This window comes from Micrasema longulum, unplaced genomic scaffold (genome assembly GCF_059751315.1).
Source record: "Micrasema longulum isolate JH-2025_06_02 unplaced genomic scaffold, ASM5975131v1 h1tg000830l, whole genome shotgun sequence".
NCBI classification, from domain to species: Eukaryota; Metazoa; Arthropoda; class Insecta; order Trichoptera; family Brachycentridae; genus Micrasema; species Micrasema longulum.
Genome location: NW_028278022.1, coordinates 620,256 through 638,210, shown reverse-complemented (window position 1 = coordinate 638,210; position 17,955 = coordinate 620,256). Strand labels below are relative to the sequence as shown.

At 31.1% G+C, this 17,955-nt stretch overlaps 2 non-coding genes across 2 annotated transcripts; one reads left to right on the top strand and one right to left on the bottom strand.

Moving 5' to 3' along the window:
* Positions 1-2,143: 2,143 nt before the first annotated feature.
* TRNAT-UGU (transfer RNA threonine (anticodon UGU)) lies at positions 2,144-2,217 on the bottom strand. Its single transcript has one exon. It is a non-coding gene; the product is annotated as a tRNA-Thr (tRNA).
* Positions 2,218-2,384: 167 nt separating this feature from the next.
* On the top strand, positions 2,385-2,458 carry TRNAT-AGU (transfer RNA threonine (anticodon AGU)). Its single transcript has one exon. It is a non-coding gene; the product is annotated as a tRNA-Thr (tRNA).
* Positions 2,459-17,955: the final 15,497 nt, after the last annotated feature.

Here is a 17,955-nt window from a genome sequence, read left to right as displayed (position 1 = left end):
ATATTTGTAGTCAAGGACTGAATTTCAAAAACAATGACACTTTATAAGCCCTTTAAATGCTTCTTCTTTTTAGTCGTTTACTCTTAGCAGAGCAGTCGTGGTCACATTGGCAGGAGAGAAGCACATCGTTACGATCCGCCTTCATCCGTTTCTTTCTTCAACGCTTCTGGAACCCTCCTGAAGAGGGATGCCAGTCACTTCTGTTATCGAGTCTGTCCATCTGGTAAAACTCACATAAGCAAATGTTGAGAAGTTCTTGATTGGTCTACTCTAGTATATTCTTTCTGATCCGATAAATTCAAAGATAGGTAATAGCAGAAAAATCCTCTTTTGAAATGTAAACCTTGTATATATAAGCAAGGTAAAAAATAATGCATCTCCCATATAAAATTTGGAAAAATCTGGTTGGACTTCTTACGCGAGATCGAGTTCCCTCTGCTCGTCCTTGTACCACTTATCTTTCCATATTGTTTCTTTGTCTTGTAACGCAGCCGAGGTACCTGAGAATACGGATTTGCAAAGTAGAAAAAAAAGCTGTTTAATACCCATTTCTCGGATTATAGAGAAATTCGTCCAATGGGCAGTCTATGGTATCTGCAGCATTCTACGCCAGCATCACATTTCAAAACCGTCTATCTTTCTTCGTTTTCTTTCTCTCAGGGTCCACGTTTCTGCGGCATACAAGAAGATTTTTTACCAGGCTTCTGTAATGTTTTTAATTTCCGTTACTGTACATCCAGTTTCATTTTTGATTGCCAATGTTTTTGGTTTAAACTGCCGAGTGATGAATCTAATTTTGTAATATGAATCTTTGGATTCACTTTTTTTATATGTCTCTACTTCTGTGCATAATGTTTCTAAGATACGCGTTTTTATTCTTTCTGTATTATCTTTGAACATCTCCGTTTATAATTTATAGATCAATATTGCGAGCATAAGAGGCTTTCATGAATCTTTATATCTCTACCAAATCCAGGGTTTAAATGTAAATGCTTAGACTCCTATGTTTCCTTCTTTAAAATGTTATTCATCTTTCTTGCTTTATGCTTAATATTAAAAAACGTAAATATTAAGTTCTTGGAGTTTGGAGAGAGGTAGGCGTTGTTAGCTAGGTTCACATTTAGGTAAATAGTATTCCAATAGGAAATTGGTAAATTTACCAAACTATATTAACTTAATGTTTGCCGATTTATTGGTCCAGTCTTAAACCACCAAAACTTTCTCATGGTGTTCCAGATTTATGGCGTATTGTTAGAGTAGGGAGGTTATAAACACAAAACGCTGTAACATAAGCGTAGTTCAAAGGTAGGGTAGTAAATTTTACATTACTTACATACATATATTCTAATAATATACATTATCAAATTATTTTTACGGCTTTTGGCGATAGTAAAACATTGTACATTTATTTGATCTTATTTATTTAATAGTCATCCCACAGGAAAATAAGATAGATATAAAGCAAAAACAGTAAAGATGAATGCCGTCGATAAGCGATTTTGTGATAAATATGTGGTAAAAATATATAGGCTGACAGCTTGCCCACCACATACCGCACACCGCATCTGAGGACATTCTTCACAGTCCTGAGGACAGTCTTCTTGGCGGTGCCCACATTCATGAAAAATTTGCTCGTTGTCAAACGAGAAAAGCTGCCCGAAGGAGCTTTCTGAAATCTGGTAGCCTAAGCATCTTTGTGCTGAAAGAAAGTAATCCAGAAGTACATAACATGTACTTCATTGGATTGAGAAAAGATGGAAGTGAAGTTTTCACTTACTGGGATTAAATTATTTGGACATCGATTCGCCGAAATGATTACAAAACTTTAATAAGCTATATTTTGTTAACTTTAATAAGTTAATACGAGTAGTATGAATTTACTCCGTATTGAATGAACATTTTTTTGTACCTACATAATATGGTGAAAGTATAGTTTGACTTGAATGTTAGTTCAATTAATGTTTTGACAAAGATGCGGGTATGTTTTGAAACCAAAAGGCTTAAAAAACGCATTAAAATAAAACAATTTAAAAGTCTGAGTATGTTGTGACGAGATTCGCTATTTAGATTAAGTCTTTTGATTTGTGGTTAAAAATGGCAGTTATGTACAAGAATGTCTACTATTATATATCTAAAAAAAAATAGGTCCCGACGAGATTCGAACTCATGATCTCCTGTTTACAAGACAGGCGCTTTAACCAACTAAGCCACGGGACCGATACAATTCGTATTGCGTTGTCACATTAAGTTACTATTTTTAATGACTTGTTTTATGTTTGGTCACAAAAAACTACTTAAATTGTAATAAAAAACCATGATAGTCAAACAAGCAGAATAAATATATTTTTAAAAACATGTTTTTTTTGTTTGGTAGATGTACCACAGGTCCCGTGGGTTAGTTGGTTAAAGCGCCTGTCTAGTAAACAGGAGATCATGAGTTCGAATCTCGTCGGGACCTATTTTTTTTTAATTTATAATATTTGTAAACAGATTCCAGTGAACTTTTATCTCTAATTAACTACATTAAGAATGCCGAAATTATTTAACAGACACTTTTTTGTCATCGTTACAATGATCGAATCTGGATAAAAACGAATATTATATCAATCGAATATTCTCCACATAAATCATATAGCAATAAATTCAGTATGAAATACGTTTTCAATTGATATAAATATTGTATTAACAACGTACTGAGTATTTACAAATGTTTGAAGATAGGCTGGATATCCTCCCTAGGAAGTCGCTTAGTTTATTGAGTTGACTAGTAGGTTAATTGGTTCAGCCGGATGAATTCCACCCGCATTACAAAGGTTCGAGTTTTTTTACTTCACAAAAGTCAACAGATGGAAGAGTTATGTAGATGTGAATGTTAAAACATGAGCAGAATTGTGAAAGTTACATTGTGTAAAATAGCCACATAAACCACCCAAGACAGATCATAAGCTCTGTAAATGCCTAGACTTTAATATTCCTTTCTGAAAAATGTTTCCCCCCCCTGTTTAAAGCATATAAAAATTGTACCCGATGGTGCATAGGGTACGATATTTGAATATCAAATGTAGTGTTTCTCGATGGTCTCTTACATAAAGGTAAAGTGATCGGTCTAGTTTTTTGGTTAACAGTTTAGGGACATTGAAAAACTGCAGTGTTAAACCACCATTTTGCATTTTGTTTTATGATTTTTTTAATAAACATTTAATGTACAAATAAATTTATATTTCTCCAAAATGGCGGTAGTAATATTGTAAAATAATTGTGTATGCGCCAAAATGCATGAAATTGTTTTTTATTATTATTTTTCATTGATTTATTTTTAAAATAAAGAATCGGTACAGAGATGGTTCTGATTTGTCATTCTCAAACAATGTAGCAAATATGCAGGCTTTATCCATCTTAGTCTTAGGCAATTGTGACACATTTCTAGAAATTGAGGAACACAAAAAGGTTGTTTTGTATTTGAAGTTTGAAAATAACCGAATGATAGGCTGTGGATTTTAATTTGTAAAAAATAGGAGTTCGGTTGATTTAAATTCTTGGTGCGTTTATTGGAAACTTTACCAAAAGGTTGACTTGATATTTACAAAAACAATAATAGTCAAGAATGACTAACTGTGAGAGGAAAAAAACGGATTAAAATTAAGGAACTTCAAACTGATAAGAGAAAGCGTAAAAAAAGACGCAAACTGCGTTTCAAGTCTATTTATTCATAACTGATTTAGTGCGAAAATAGACGCAAATTCAGTGTGCTCGACACGAAAAAAATTCATATTAATAATAAAATCATTATCATCATCAGTCTCTTTCATAAGGTATTGCACTGTTCTACCAATCATTGCTTATTCTTGATCAATTTTTGTAACATGAAAGAAAGTTGATCAATTTTGCGCTTCAGGTGACAGTCTCGGGACTGAGAAATATTACAATATAAAAACACATTTTAAAATAAATACTTCATTTCAACCATGTCTAAAATCAAATCAGAGATCTCTTACATGGTAGTGGTTGCGCCACATTTCCTATATGTATTGTGTATTTGTCACTTTCTAGGTTGCGGCGTTTAATTACTTCCTTTCTACTGAGCCCTACTGGAAATGTTGTAATTATTCTTCTGTGGGTACAATATTTTTTTCTCCGGCCCAACTAAAAACTTAAACTATTGCCGAACGTACGTGTGATTGCGATATTCTTAGTGCGATTGCAGACAAGTTATCTTAGCTATAATAATTCATTCCAATCCACTGTGTCGTGTTATCGTTTGAATCAATAATCAAGAAACCGAGATGTGCCGATCTGACCACATGATCTGATAGAGCTTGCCACGAGAGAGAATTTCGAATATTAGTGTTGGAAGAGTTCCAGTACAAGGTAGGTAATTGCATTCATTTGTGTTGGGGTCCGGTGGCAAAGTAACTAAATATAATTTGAATTCCACGAACCAGCAAATCACGCAAAATTCGGCGCGAACAGTTCGCAAACGCGCTAACCACTACACCACGAGGCTAACATAATAAAATCAGTTTTTCTTTAAGAATCCTACCACCAAATATATATCACACACCCAAGAAATATACTGTTGTAGTAGAGTTATAATATTAAAAGAAAAAATAAATAAAACTGTTAATTTATTAATTTAACAATTTATATACATAAAAGGGTGGGCATATAACCTTAAGGTAATTTCTTCTTACCTACGTAAACTTAGAAAATAATAAGCACATGGACATATTCTAGGAATATACAAAATCTAATAATCTTTATATATATAACTACTCTGTACGTGTGATGTCACTATACCCCTCCTAAACGGCTTAACCGATTTACGTGCGGTTTTCAGAAAAATATAGATCTTTGCGCCATGCTTGTTCATAGTTATTAAAATTTTCAATCAATGTAAAAAAAAATTCAATGTAAAAAAAGTCAGCATTAATGTTTTATTCATCGATCTACCAGGGTTACATTTGAGGAGAATGCATTTGCAAAAAAATGGAAAGATGTTGTTTTTTTCTGTGTAAAAAAAGTTTTTTTTTGAATGTTTAAAAACAGCATTTGTTTTTTTGTGAATTCCTATCGGATTCTTTCCTTAAATTCCTTATAATTTCTACCCATTTATTTCTTTTTATTGGATTTTTGGTAAAACTAAAAAATTATTAAATTCAATACACTAAAAAAAATCGTATTCTTACATAAGTACACCCCTTTGTTGGTGAGACGATCGGAGTTTGACGTTTGCAAAAAAATGCCATATTTAAAACAATATTTATTTTATGCTTCGGAATTCAACCATAAACACGTACCTACTTAAATTCAATATTTTTTTAATATCAAGAATTTTTAACAGGCAAGCCAACGTTCGGGCAGAACAACGTCCGTCGGGCTCGCTAGTTTTATATAAAATTTGAAGAAAAAAAAAATTACACTATACTTTGAAGAGAGGAGAAGGAATAGGAAGGAAAGGAGGAAGAAACAACGATAATATTTAGAAAGTGTTATTTCCATCTTGATTTAAATGTAAAAAAAGAAAGGGCGCTCTGACATTAGTGCGTACATTATTCCACAATAGAGCAGCTACTACTGTGAAAGAGGACTGCCATTCTCCTGTATAGGTAAAAAAATAATATGCTTCGTTGGTTTACGACAAGACAAACTGTTAAAGTAATATGGGACATGAATAAATAACAAGACCCAGAAATAATATCATTCCTCCCTTTAACACAACATTTTGACAATGGTGCAAGGATTATTTATCTAACAAATTATTTAATATGCTTCCACGTTGAATAATGTAAGCTAATAACAAATAATATTAAAAAAAAAAAAAAAACAGAATCCGGCAGAAGAAAATTAGGATGACTGTAATAAAACATTATTTGAATGACATGTGAAAAATGTAAAATAATAAAATAACACTGTACATACCTCTTTTGAACTTTCCCCAGTGACGAAGACTCTTAAAATATCTTTGTATATAAAATATTTTATACGGTTAATCTAGATATACATATATAGTAATATTAAGCGTGTAATCCAGATGTTTACTGAAATGTAACACAACACATAACAAACCTTTAAATTAATAATATTTTTAATAAAAAGGAATTTGTTAATTAAAAAGCTCTTGTAAATTTCTCTTAAATTTTATTGCACTAGCGGAAACATCGATTGAAACAACAATACAGAGTAGATAAGTGTAAAGAGCTATGTAATAAGAGTAATTTAATAAATGAACTTTGAACATAAATAATTTAAAAAAATATTTGACCTAAAACGGATATTTTTATTTCATGGTAAATAATATTTGATGTTTTAAAGATAATGTCAGTCGAATGTCCTTTACGGCATTGTTTAATACAAGAGGTCCGATTTTCATTATTTTTTTTTTCATGATACTCTCTTAGTTTTTGCGAATAATCTCTTAGGAATTAATTTTTTTTAATAAGTACACACAACAACTTATTTTTTATTGCATTGTATCTTGAAATAAAAAATATTCAAAAATATGTATTACATCTTAATATATAAATTTATTTTGTGTAATTCTATAATTGAAGATATATATGCATGTAAAATTGTATTGACGAATGCTTTCAAATTGTATGTTTTCTATTATGTAAAATAAATAAAATAAAATAAATTTAAAATAAAATAAATAAATTTTATTGCCCAGAAAAATTATGTTCAAAACTCGTTTATTTATAGGACCTGCTCCAAATTTAATTTTCTTTGTCCCCATTTAGATATTTTTAATACAAAATTTTGTGACTTCAAAAAAATACTTTTTGAAACACTGTAAAATGAAACATTTGTCAGTGTGTAAAAAGTTTATGTTCCTTTAAATATGTTTATTTTATTATTTCAAAATGTTAAATTGGTCAACTATATTACGAAAATCTCTCTCCTCTACTCATCCTCTCTATTTCCTCACCCCTTAACCTTCTTCGAGCTCTTTTTTTTCTCATGTCTTATATAATATATTATTTTTCTCTTTAATTGGGTATTAATTTACATTAAATAATTACATAATGTGACCAGAATGAAAATAAGTACAAAAATATTTAAGAAAAGTTTCGATACGAAAAGGTGAAATTGAATATCTCGCTCCTTTATGAATATTGAATTTCAAGGGAACGTGGGTTGGGTATTGGAAATAAAAATAAATAAAAATGTGTCCTGTAATATGCTTCGGGCCTGATACCATTTCAAAGAATTCATTTGAAGGTTTTACAAAACAAAAATTTCTTTCTTACGCTAGATTGGAGAGCGGAATGTAAATTCTTTTGTAAAAGCTATATTGTCGGACTACTGATATAACCCTCTAAGTGACAAATCTGAGACAACAAGTTGAAAATGGAGCTACATGCCATTTTTTGGGCTTTATCAGCTGAGAAAACTCTCCAAATTCCCAAATATAGTTTCAAAGCTAACATGTATAAAAATACTTTAAAAAAATGTTTTCAGGTGAAAATATTTTTTTTGAAATCTTATCTATTGAAAAATTTAAAAGGACACAAGACGGTTTCATGAGTGTACATAAATATTATCATACCCAAAATATGAATAAGGAAAAACGGAAAAGACTTTTGTCGGGTCAAACCTCAGATTAACAATTCACCCCCGCTCATAGAAATGCCATTTTGCTCAAGTGCATAGAAAAATTGCGTTCAAGATTTTTGGTTTAGATTTTTGTTTAATAACAAACGCGTAACGGTCAATTTTGGTTTGCGCTTGTTATTCTAGACCCGAATATCAACGAACCATTGTATTGCTGTAAACTGTAGCTTACTTCGTGATTGATAATTATAGAATGATTTATGTCCGTATGGGCGACTCTATAAGCCTAACTATAAATAAAATATTATTACCCTGAGAGTCACATTCAGATAGATTTTTCTGATTATGGGTAATAATATTTTAAAGACACATGAAATTTGAAATTTAAACACTGTACATGTACAGTTCTCCTCAGAACAGGTTTTCCTAGAGAGCAGGACCCTTAAAATATATTTGCATATAAAATATTTTATACAGTTAATAAAAAAATAAAAAAAATATTTAGATGGTTTGACCAGTATACCGACAATATATCTTCATTTTTCAATGAGTACAATTTAAAGAATGAACAAGAAACAGAATAATTTTGTATTGTTCAATCTAATATTTGTATATGGGTACACGCGAAGGCATTATTTTAAGAGAAATTTTAAAAATAATCATAAACATAGCTTAATATTTTGTTGTTTAAAATACCTTTTTGATTTTGTTAAAGGGAATGGATTTAAGAATGGGAGCAAAAATGAGTGGTATAACTGTTAATTGCCTTCTGTATGCGGATGATGCCGTGCTTCTTGCTAGCAGCAAAGAAGACCTGCAATTCTTGGTAACAACAGTCTACGATGTATGCAAGAAAAACGATTTGCTTATGAATGTTGATAAATCGAAAGTGATGGTTTTTGAAAGGGATGAAAATATAACTAAATGTGTAGTAATTTTGAATCAGGTAAAAGAACTTGTGTACCTGGGAAGTATGTTTACTAGGGACGGAGAGGCCGAGAAAGATATTGAAAGGAGGGTGAGTGCCGGGAACAGGGTGAACGGTGCACTGAAATCTACTTTGGCAAACAAATGTTTATCGCAAGAGGCTAAACTAGCAGTTCAAAACGGAGTTCTAGTGCCAACTCTAATGTAAGTATAGAAAAGGAAAAATGATGATGAAAGTAAGTTGAATGCTGTCGAAATGCGATCCGATCTCTCAGGCGAATGTGTGGTAAAACGATGTATGATAGGTGCACAAATATCGAGATCCGTGAAAAATGTAAGGCTGAGACATGCATTATCGATAGAATCAAGAAAGGGGTGCTGCGTTGGTTTGGACATGTAGAGCGAATAGACAGCGAAAAAACGGCTAAAAGGATATACGATGCGAATATTGATGGATGCAGAAAACGAAGAAGAACGAGAAAGACAAGGCACGATCAAGTCCATCAAATACTTGAAGATGGATATGACAAAAGTAGGAATAATCGGCGTGCGTGCACGATGAGAATATGTATGAATGTAGAGGAAGCGAGGTCTGTATGCCAAGATAGAGTGTTATGGCGTTCTATCGTATCTGCCTATCCCTACGAGGAAACGGCATGATGGTTTGTTTGTTTGTCTGGTATAAAAGTATTTTGTCTGTTGAAATATATTGCTTTAATCCCACAAAAATGCATTTATGTTTGACTAAAAGTTTAAATAATTGTTCAAAAATTTGAAAAACTCCCTAAGTGTGAAATCCTATACTATAAAATATTTTTGGTGAGAAATAAACCTCAATTCGTATTATTCCAACAGTAGCAAAATTGCTGATGATTGAACTATTAATTCTACACGGATAGTTAAGTAAATTGATGATTATTGATTGGAATCTCAATGATTATTTTTAAATTTCCTGATAAATAAACGCAGAAACTAGGCTAAAAACTTTTATTTCTTTCTTATTTATTTTCATATTTTAGATCTTAATTTTAAAAGGTACTTTTAATTTTCTTATTATTTATATTTTTTCTGTAGATATGAATTGAAATTTTCGATTAACTTCATTTTATTTTTTTCTTGTTTTGATTATATTTATGAGCAGACACTATTTATATGTTTGTTTATATATTTTTTCTATATTCAAAATATATTCAAGTACTTACTTATCACTAGCCATTCGGCTATTATTTAACTTTAATTGTATTATTTTACTATATTTTCTTACTTTAAAAAAAATATTTCTTTAAACAACTCTTATCTGGTTTTGTTGAGTTTTTTCTTTTCTGTCTTCTTAATAATATTTTTGAAAGCATCAAAAACAAAATATTAAATTTTTTATTATTTTATATGTATACAGTATTATGTATGAGCTCTTTTACTTGATTAAAAATTAAAACTAATGTCTAAGCACGCGATGACAAACTATTATTGTATGGTTTATCGGGACAAAATATGTTTAAATACTTTTTTTTCTCTATAACGTATTAATATCGTAATAATGTGAATATTTATTGAATAAAGACTCACTGAAAAAAAAAAGAAAAAATACCTGTGTTTTCAAGATCCGTGCGTTTATTACACATATTTTATTAAGAAAGTACTTTTATTTTCCCAGATCAAATAAGTTAAAAAATGTACTAGGTGCACTTAAATCACTTAAAAGTAATTGACTTTTGTACAGTGGTTAATTCAAACTTTGGGAATATATTGAAACGTAATGACCAATTTTATGGATTAAATTATCAATTTTATTCATCACGTGTTGTGTTGTTTTTAAACATGTGTTTTTTATTAGTGTTTGCATTTAATTGCTGAAAAATATGTGAGATCATCAGGCGCGTGCGGCGAATATTATCAGTAAGGATTCTGACAAAAAATAACAGTTTTTTTTACGTTTAGTGGGTGTTATAGTAGGTTCATATGGGTAGGTATCAAACTAAAATAAATATTGCATAGAATAAATCTTGTAAAATGAGCTTCAAGTATTATATAATGAAAATGATCTTATGTAAGTTTTTCACTATTATAATAATAATTTTAATTTTATCATATAAAAATAAACGGAGCACAAAAGCAGTCGCGTCTAGCGGTGAAGCTGTAAACATTTGGACGGTACCGAAAACTCGAGATGTTGTAAAATTGTGGTTAATTTTTATTAACACGCTACTTAAAACTTTAAGCTTTACGTCATTAGAGTCATTTTTGCTTCGCATTACTAACTTTGGATGCTTTTATCTCTGCAAGTCTCGTAGAACAATACGACAACGCTATGAACTTAAATACGCGTGCGCGGAAATCCGAACATTTGTTATAATACTTGACTTTAATTAAAGAGTAGTATCCAGATTCCAGCGAATCAAACGAATACTATCAACTATCAAGGCCAAGGTACTTTGATATAGATAATACGCATACGTATATAGAAATGTTGACTAAAAATGTTGATTGATATTGTGAATTGCGTGCGTTCTAACATTTTCTGCGATAATCTTTGATTTTTTTTTTTCATATTTTAAATTTTCAGCAATAAAATACATATTCTTATTTTCAAATATTCAAGGGATGTGCTGCATCCACAGTATGTATGAACAGAACGCGCTTGGGGGTCATAGTCCATAGATGGATGACACGCACACGCAAAATGATTTCACCTGAAATATCAAGCAACGACCGATGAAGAAAGTTATTATTACATATTAAATACAAAACGTTATATTCTGCAAGACTAATATTATTGTACAAAAAACGGACGTCTATATAAGAACAACGTTTTGCAGTACATTAACTTTGTTTTCACAATGGAGGCATGAACAACAAAAGAACGTGGCCTAAAATGAGACCACAGGGTGACGCGGTTACGCCAGTCAGCCCAACAAGTCAGCCCAAACGAGTCAGTCCAGTCGTGCAGCAACTAGGTTCCATCATGTTAAATCCTCTTAAAATAGAACAAAGATTCATTATTAAATTAATTTTAAAGAAACCCATAACATTTAATACGGAAAGTCCGAATATCATGTTAAAGGTTCATACAGTAGACACTCTTTATAAAATAAATTCCATTTTATAAATTTATATACAAGAAAAAAAAAAAAGAATTTGTGATAAATAAGTCACTCAGATAACAAAAAAATATTTAAAATTCCTAAACTCCACACATGTCATGTTCAAAATAGCTTTGGCTTTAAGAGTGTAAAAAAATATTATAATCTGCCCATTAAACTAATTAATTAAAATAAATAAATTTAAAGTAAATCTGAATAATTTTTTTGAACACTTGTAAAAACTGTATTAAATGTTAGTTAGTATGAATGTTTTATTATTTAATTGTTTTTTTAAAAATATTTTCTGTTTTTTTTTCTCATATACTCGTATATTAAAAATTATATAAACTCTTATAAATAAACAACTACAACAGATTAAGTCACTCTCCAAGCACAAGAGTTAGTCTTTTTTTTTGGAGAGTTACAATAATAACAATTACTAGATGTATAAAAGTAGATCTGTACAGAATTAAAAAAAAAACATGTACCTTTTATGAAATTTATTAATAAAAAAAAATATTTAAAAATGTAGTCCCATTGCAGTCAGTTCAGCTAATCATTGATATTACTTTTTATGTTCCGTATATTGATTCGCCATGTAATAAATACACCTTGTAACACCAACATTACCTCTTTTGTCAACCTCTAACTAGGGTAGGAGCTCCACAAACTCTACAATCTGATTCCCATAAATATATATTTTTTGTGTAGATACTTCTGTTGTTACTTCTAATGTTTTTTCAGGAGTTGCGTAGTGGGTGAAATATATTGGATGAATTTCACTTACATTAACTCTTAAAAGACTGTGGTAAATAATCCCTTTGCGCGCGGTGATGTAACATCGTGTTACCACTAGTAAAAGACGGAATATTCTAAAGTTCAGACATTTGAAAAAAATGGAAAACATGGAGACTACTGTTTAATAACTCCTTTTCCATAATTTATGGGAATAAACATATAATTTAATCTTGTTATAGCAAAATAAATTGAAAATCACAAATACGCCGCTCATGTTACGCGCGTGCGTCCCCCATCATTGACATTAACCGACTGAAGACTAAATCTGTTTTAGATGACACCCACCGCAGAACAGCGTCTCAGTCTTCCTAGTTATGACTTCTATCTTCGTACTCTGTCTTGTATAAGGTATCTGTATATATGTGTTGCTGAATTCGCGGACATTCATGCTTCGCGTAGAAAGGTTAAATATTTTTTGTATTTACATATAGCATAGTGATACAAATTTTACTTTCCAAATCGGGTGTGAAAACGTCTATTTGAAGATTACAAAAAATACGAATTCATCATTTTAAAAAATAAGAGAGATATATCAAATCTTGTGTCTTATGTCGACTAGTGTGACATCACAGCCACACAAGAGTTAAAACAGGTTGCAGCTGTCTTACTTCACAAAAATCAACAGATAGAAAAAATACGGATATTCAAACAGGAGCAGAATGGTGAGTGTTTCACTTATGCCAATGACAGGTCATCAGCCTACAAAATAAATGTGACACGAAGAAAAGAGGTCTTTATTTGCTACCCTGATTTTATTAAAAGCTAGAGCGAACTTACACGTACACATAAAGAAAAAAGCAATCCCATCTTCGTAAACTACTTGTGTATACGTCTCCATGTAGCGACTGAATGTGGAGAAATATGTACGTATTTTGGATTAAATTTGACAAATAAGTAAACAAACGATGAGGAAACACAGCGGTTTTTAAAAAAAAAATTATTTGTAAATAGACAATCAACCTAAGCAATTTTAAAAAATATTTTTTTATGAATCGTTTTATCATAGCAAGAATTTTCGAAAGTTTTGTATTTTTTTTTAGTATTCAGCGCATGTCGTCATCAGTTTTCTTTGGTGAGTAATCCCGATTGGTGAGTTGGTTTCCCGGAAACCAGAAATCTGTGACGCTTTCTCATTGCAATATTTGAGTTTGTCCAAATGTTTGCAGACAGAAGACTGGATTTCACCCCCTCGGGAGTCATTGAGATTAACAAATTACAACAGGGGTGGAGATTACCTTAAAGTAGGGAATATGGAAGTCTAGAATGTTAGTTTACTGATGCACAGGCTTGTGGGTACGTAACTGCTCTTTTGTTAAAAATAAGTGTTTTATTTTTTTGCCACTATTATTACTTTTGTGTCATCCAATACGTATTATGCTAGTACTAGTATATTTATTGTGTACACCAAACTAAAGGGTAGGAACTAATCTAGAGAAAATTGAATTCTGACATCAATCTCAAAGCCTTATCAGGTCTAACATTGCTCCCTGCATCACTCCGCTGGAGTATTTCTTATCCAATTTGTGATGATGCGAAGAACATCAAACTCTGGAAGTATTTTACTCAAAGTTAAACCAACTGAGACGTCACTCAAGATAATGTTACTTAAAAGACGATAAAATCACTAAAAAATTCAAGAAAAAACGATGAATAATCAGGATTTGTATGTATTTAAACAAAGATTAATATTTTAACATACTAAAACAGAGATGAAGAACATTTAAGAGAAGGTAATATAGAAGTCTAGGCATCTACAGGGCTTATGACCTGTCAAATGGCTGGTTTAAGTGGCCACTATACACACTGTGTAACATTCACCATTCTGCCTATATTTTAACATCTTTATTCCTTCAATTCTTTCATCTGTTGATGTTTGTGAAGTTAAAGAGCTGAAACCTTTATTTATGCGGGTGAGATTCATCTAATTGAATTATTTCACCTACATACTAGGCAACGCCTAAAAAAATATTATTTTTTCAACTTCTATACTTCTTCATGGACCAGGTAATTTATCAACAATATTTTGAGTTTGTCCAAATTTTTGTAGACAAGGACTGGGTTCAACTCCCTGGGGAGATTTTTATATTAACATATATCAACAGAGATGGAGAACATTTAAGAGAAGGTAATAAAGAAGTCCAGTTCTTGTCTACAAAAATTTGGACCAACACAAAATTTTGTTGATAAATCCACCTGGTCCATGAAGAAGTATAGAAATTGAAAAAAAAACAATTTCAGGCGTTGCCTAGTATGTAGGTGAAATAATTTAATTAGATGAATCTCACCCGCATAAATAAGGGATTCAGCTCTTTAACTTTACAATATGTATGTGTATATTTATGTTTTTCCTTTTTAAAGAAATGATATTATTTTATTTTATTTTTACATCAAAGCATGTTTTTCATTTTTTGCTCAAATTCATTGAACTCCTTAAGAAAGATACCAGTCTCGAAGATGTCACAAAAGTGATGAAACCGGTCACTGGATTTTTCAAATTTGTGGATTAAAGTTTCACTCGTCGTTTATTTCTATAATAAATTACAATGAACTTCTATCAAGAATTTTCACTTGCAAACTTAAATGTTACAACTCGTTGAAAAATGCCTCCAAAATTGAAATATTCGAGAAAATTATCAAAATGTAAAAGTTTATTTTATAGAACAATCAAAACAAAATGTGTATTTTGTTGTTGTTTCGTTATCTCAATCTTTTGATTCGTTTGGTCCGCTAGTTTATTGTATAAATTCAGTCAATAATGCATAAGTCTTGACTGTTTTTGTCTCGTTTTTAATTGTTGTGTTTATAATATTCTTATATTGTGTCAGTGACTATTTTTGTAGAGTTTAAAGTATTTGTCTACAATTACATCAATGGCTTATTGATTTATGAAGATTTGTTATTATTTCAGTTTAAAAAAATCTGTAATAATTCACTCAAGCAAGCATTTTTTAAAATAACGATTTGATTATATTTCTTCCTCTACTAACCAAATTCAGTACGGAAAAGCGTGAAAAAATATTCACCTTTACAACTTTTAATATCTTTTTGTCTGTCTCTCTAAACCCCCTTTTGTCGTTTTCAAAGTAGAGACAAGGAAAGTCAAAATAAAATAAATAAATAAATTCATCACCCAGTTCAAACTCCTTTATGTTGACAGTGACAGGAAACGTACTACTCTACTCTCTGGAGCACCAGAACACCCTCAAGTGACTCCAAAGGCCGGTCACAAAAGCAGCAGACTTATTCAAAGACTACTGGTTGCAAACCGATGGCGTTTTTTTTTTTCAAAAATCTGAACTTCACATTATTTTGTCATTTGTTTAAGGTAACACGATGTTACATCACCGCGTGTAAAGTTTTTTTTTTACCACAGCCTCTTAAGAGTTAAAATAAAAAAAACGATTGTTTCAACACATTTAAAACTTCTATGACTTTACGGCATTTAAACACAATGTGACATAAATGTCACACTTACATTTTCTATCGTTTTTTCATCTCACTGTGAAAATGTTAACTAAAAAATAAGTGTCTTTAATTTATTGCAAAAAGATATGAAAACACTTGGTATTTTTGTATTTTGAAGAAATTGAGTTATGAATGGGTTAATATTGAAAATTAATTGGATTTATTTCCTGCGAAGTTTAAATGGTACGGCAAAAAATTGTTTCTAATTATTTTCATATCATAATTATAAAAGCGATATAAGTATTTTATATGCATAGTTAATAATGTATCCAATTAACTCAAACCATGTGACCTGGAACATCTAATTATATCAAAAACGCGTACATCGTATTCATTGTAAATTTTAATTAATAAATTTATAATTGAAAAGATCACTGTCTAGAAATTAATCCAATTTATTCTAAGTTAAATTGGGGATAATACGGGGGAGTTAATTTTGTTTTATTATAATTAAAGTAACGGGCCAAAGATAAATTTCTGAACACCTTCTTGAACCCTTTTAAAACACCCCTAGAAGTAAAACCAGGTTATGTGAATAATGTTGATGCTTATTTTGCCTTCACATTAACCCCATGGGGCAAAAGAGGAAGGTTAAAGAAATTGTGAATAAGTTACTTATTTGTTGACAGATATTTCAAAAGAGATGGACGAGAAGGAAAAACAGCAGTCTAGCCATTTATAGGGCATGTGTCATTATTGACTTATTAATGATCCATTATTTTAGTTCATAAGACGGTAGCTATCGAGTCAAAAACACTCGATCATGGTTCTCGTTCTTTTATATATAGTAAAAGGCACTGCGTGCCGTGTATGTTAGTAAATAAATAAATATATATAAATATAGGGCTGTATTCTTTATGCCTCTGGACACACATACATATGTTTACACTGAAAAATGATGTAAACAAATAAAAAAACAAACCATCACGCTGTTTTCCCGTAAGGGTCGGCGGAGAGGATAGAACGCCAAATCACAGTCTTTGTATACATATCTCGCTTGCTCTAAATTCATTTGTCTTCTTATGCACGCGCGCCGATTATTCCGACTTTTGACATGTCCATCTTCAAGTATTTTTTGGATTTGGTCATGCCATGTCTTTTTCAATCTTTCTAGTTTTTTGCGTAAATCAACATTCTCACCGTAAATATTTTTAGCCGTTCTTTTGTTGTCCATTCGCTCTACGTGTCCATACCAATGCAGAACTCGTTTCTTGATTTTATTTATAATGCTTATTGAGATATAAGTCCTACAAAATGTACGGATCTCGACAATTGTGCACCGCACCTATCGTACTTAGTTCTACGGAAGATTCGCCTTAGAGATCGCATTTTGACATAATTCAGCCAACTTTCATTCAATTCCATATTTCGCTTCTTTACATAAGGGTCGGCACTAGAATTCCATTGTGAACTGCTAATTTTGACTACTGTGAGAAACGATAAACTTATTTTTTAATGTTGATTTAAGTACACCGTCTACTCTGTTCCTGGCACTCACCCTCATTTCAATATCTTTTTCCATCCTTAGTAAACTCATTTCCTAGATATAACAGTGATATGAATGAAAAATAATTATCCGCCTCGTAGTGTGGTATTTGGCGAGTTTGTCTACTATAATTGAGGTACAGGGTTCGATTCCTGCCAGAATTCAAGCAAAATTACATAGTGTTTCATTTGAAATGAATTCAAAATGTTTTTCCACAAAGTAAATGCTGAAATAATATATTAATCGGACATTGCTCCTTCCGATTACCACTTGTTCCGATCGATGACTTTTTTCTTATGAAGATACCAAAAAATGACTCAATTCGTAGATAACCTCAAAAGATAAGTCGTTCTTTCAAGGTGGTATTTGTAGGCTACCAGAAAGATGAGAGAAAGTAGTTACTAGCAATGGGACATAAGAACATGTTCTTCACTTAAAAAAAAAAAAAAATACGAAAATATATCGAGAACTTATTCATGTCCGTACTGTAAAAATTGATTCGGACATTGGTAAATAATATTTTTTTTGTTTATCTTTTTTTGCTAATTTCTGATCCATACTTGATTCATTTGCGACAAAAATTGTAGTTATTCCTTTCTCCGAAAGACGACGGTATTGTATTATATGTCTTAAATAAAAAAAAAAAGT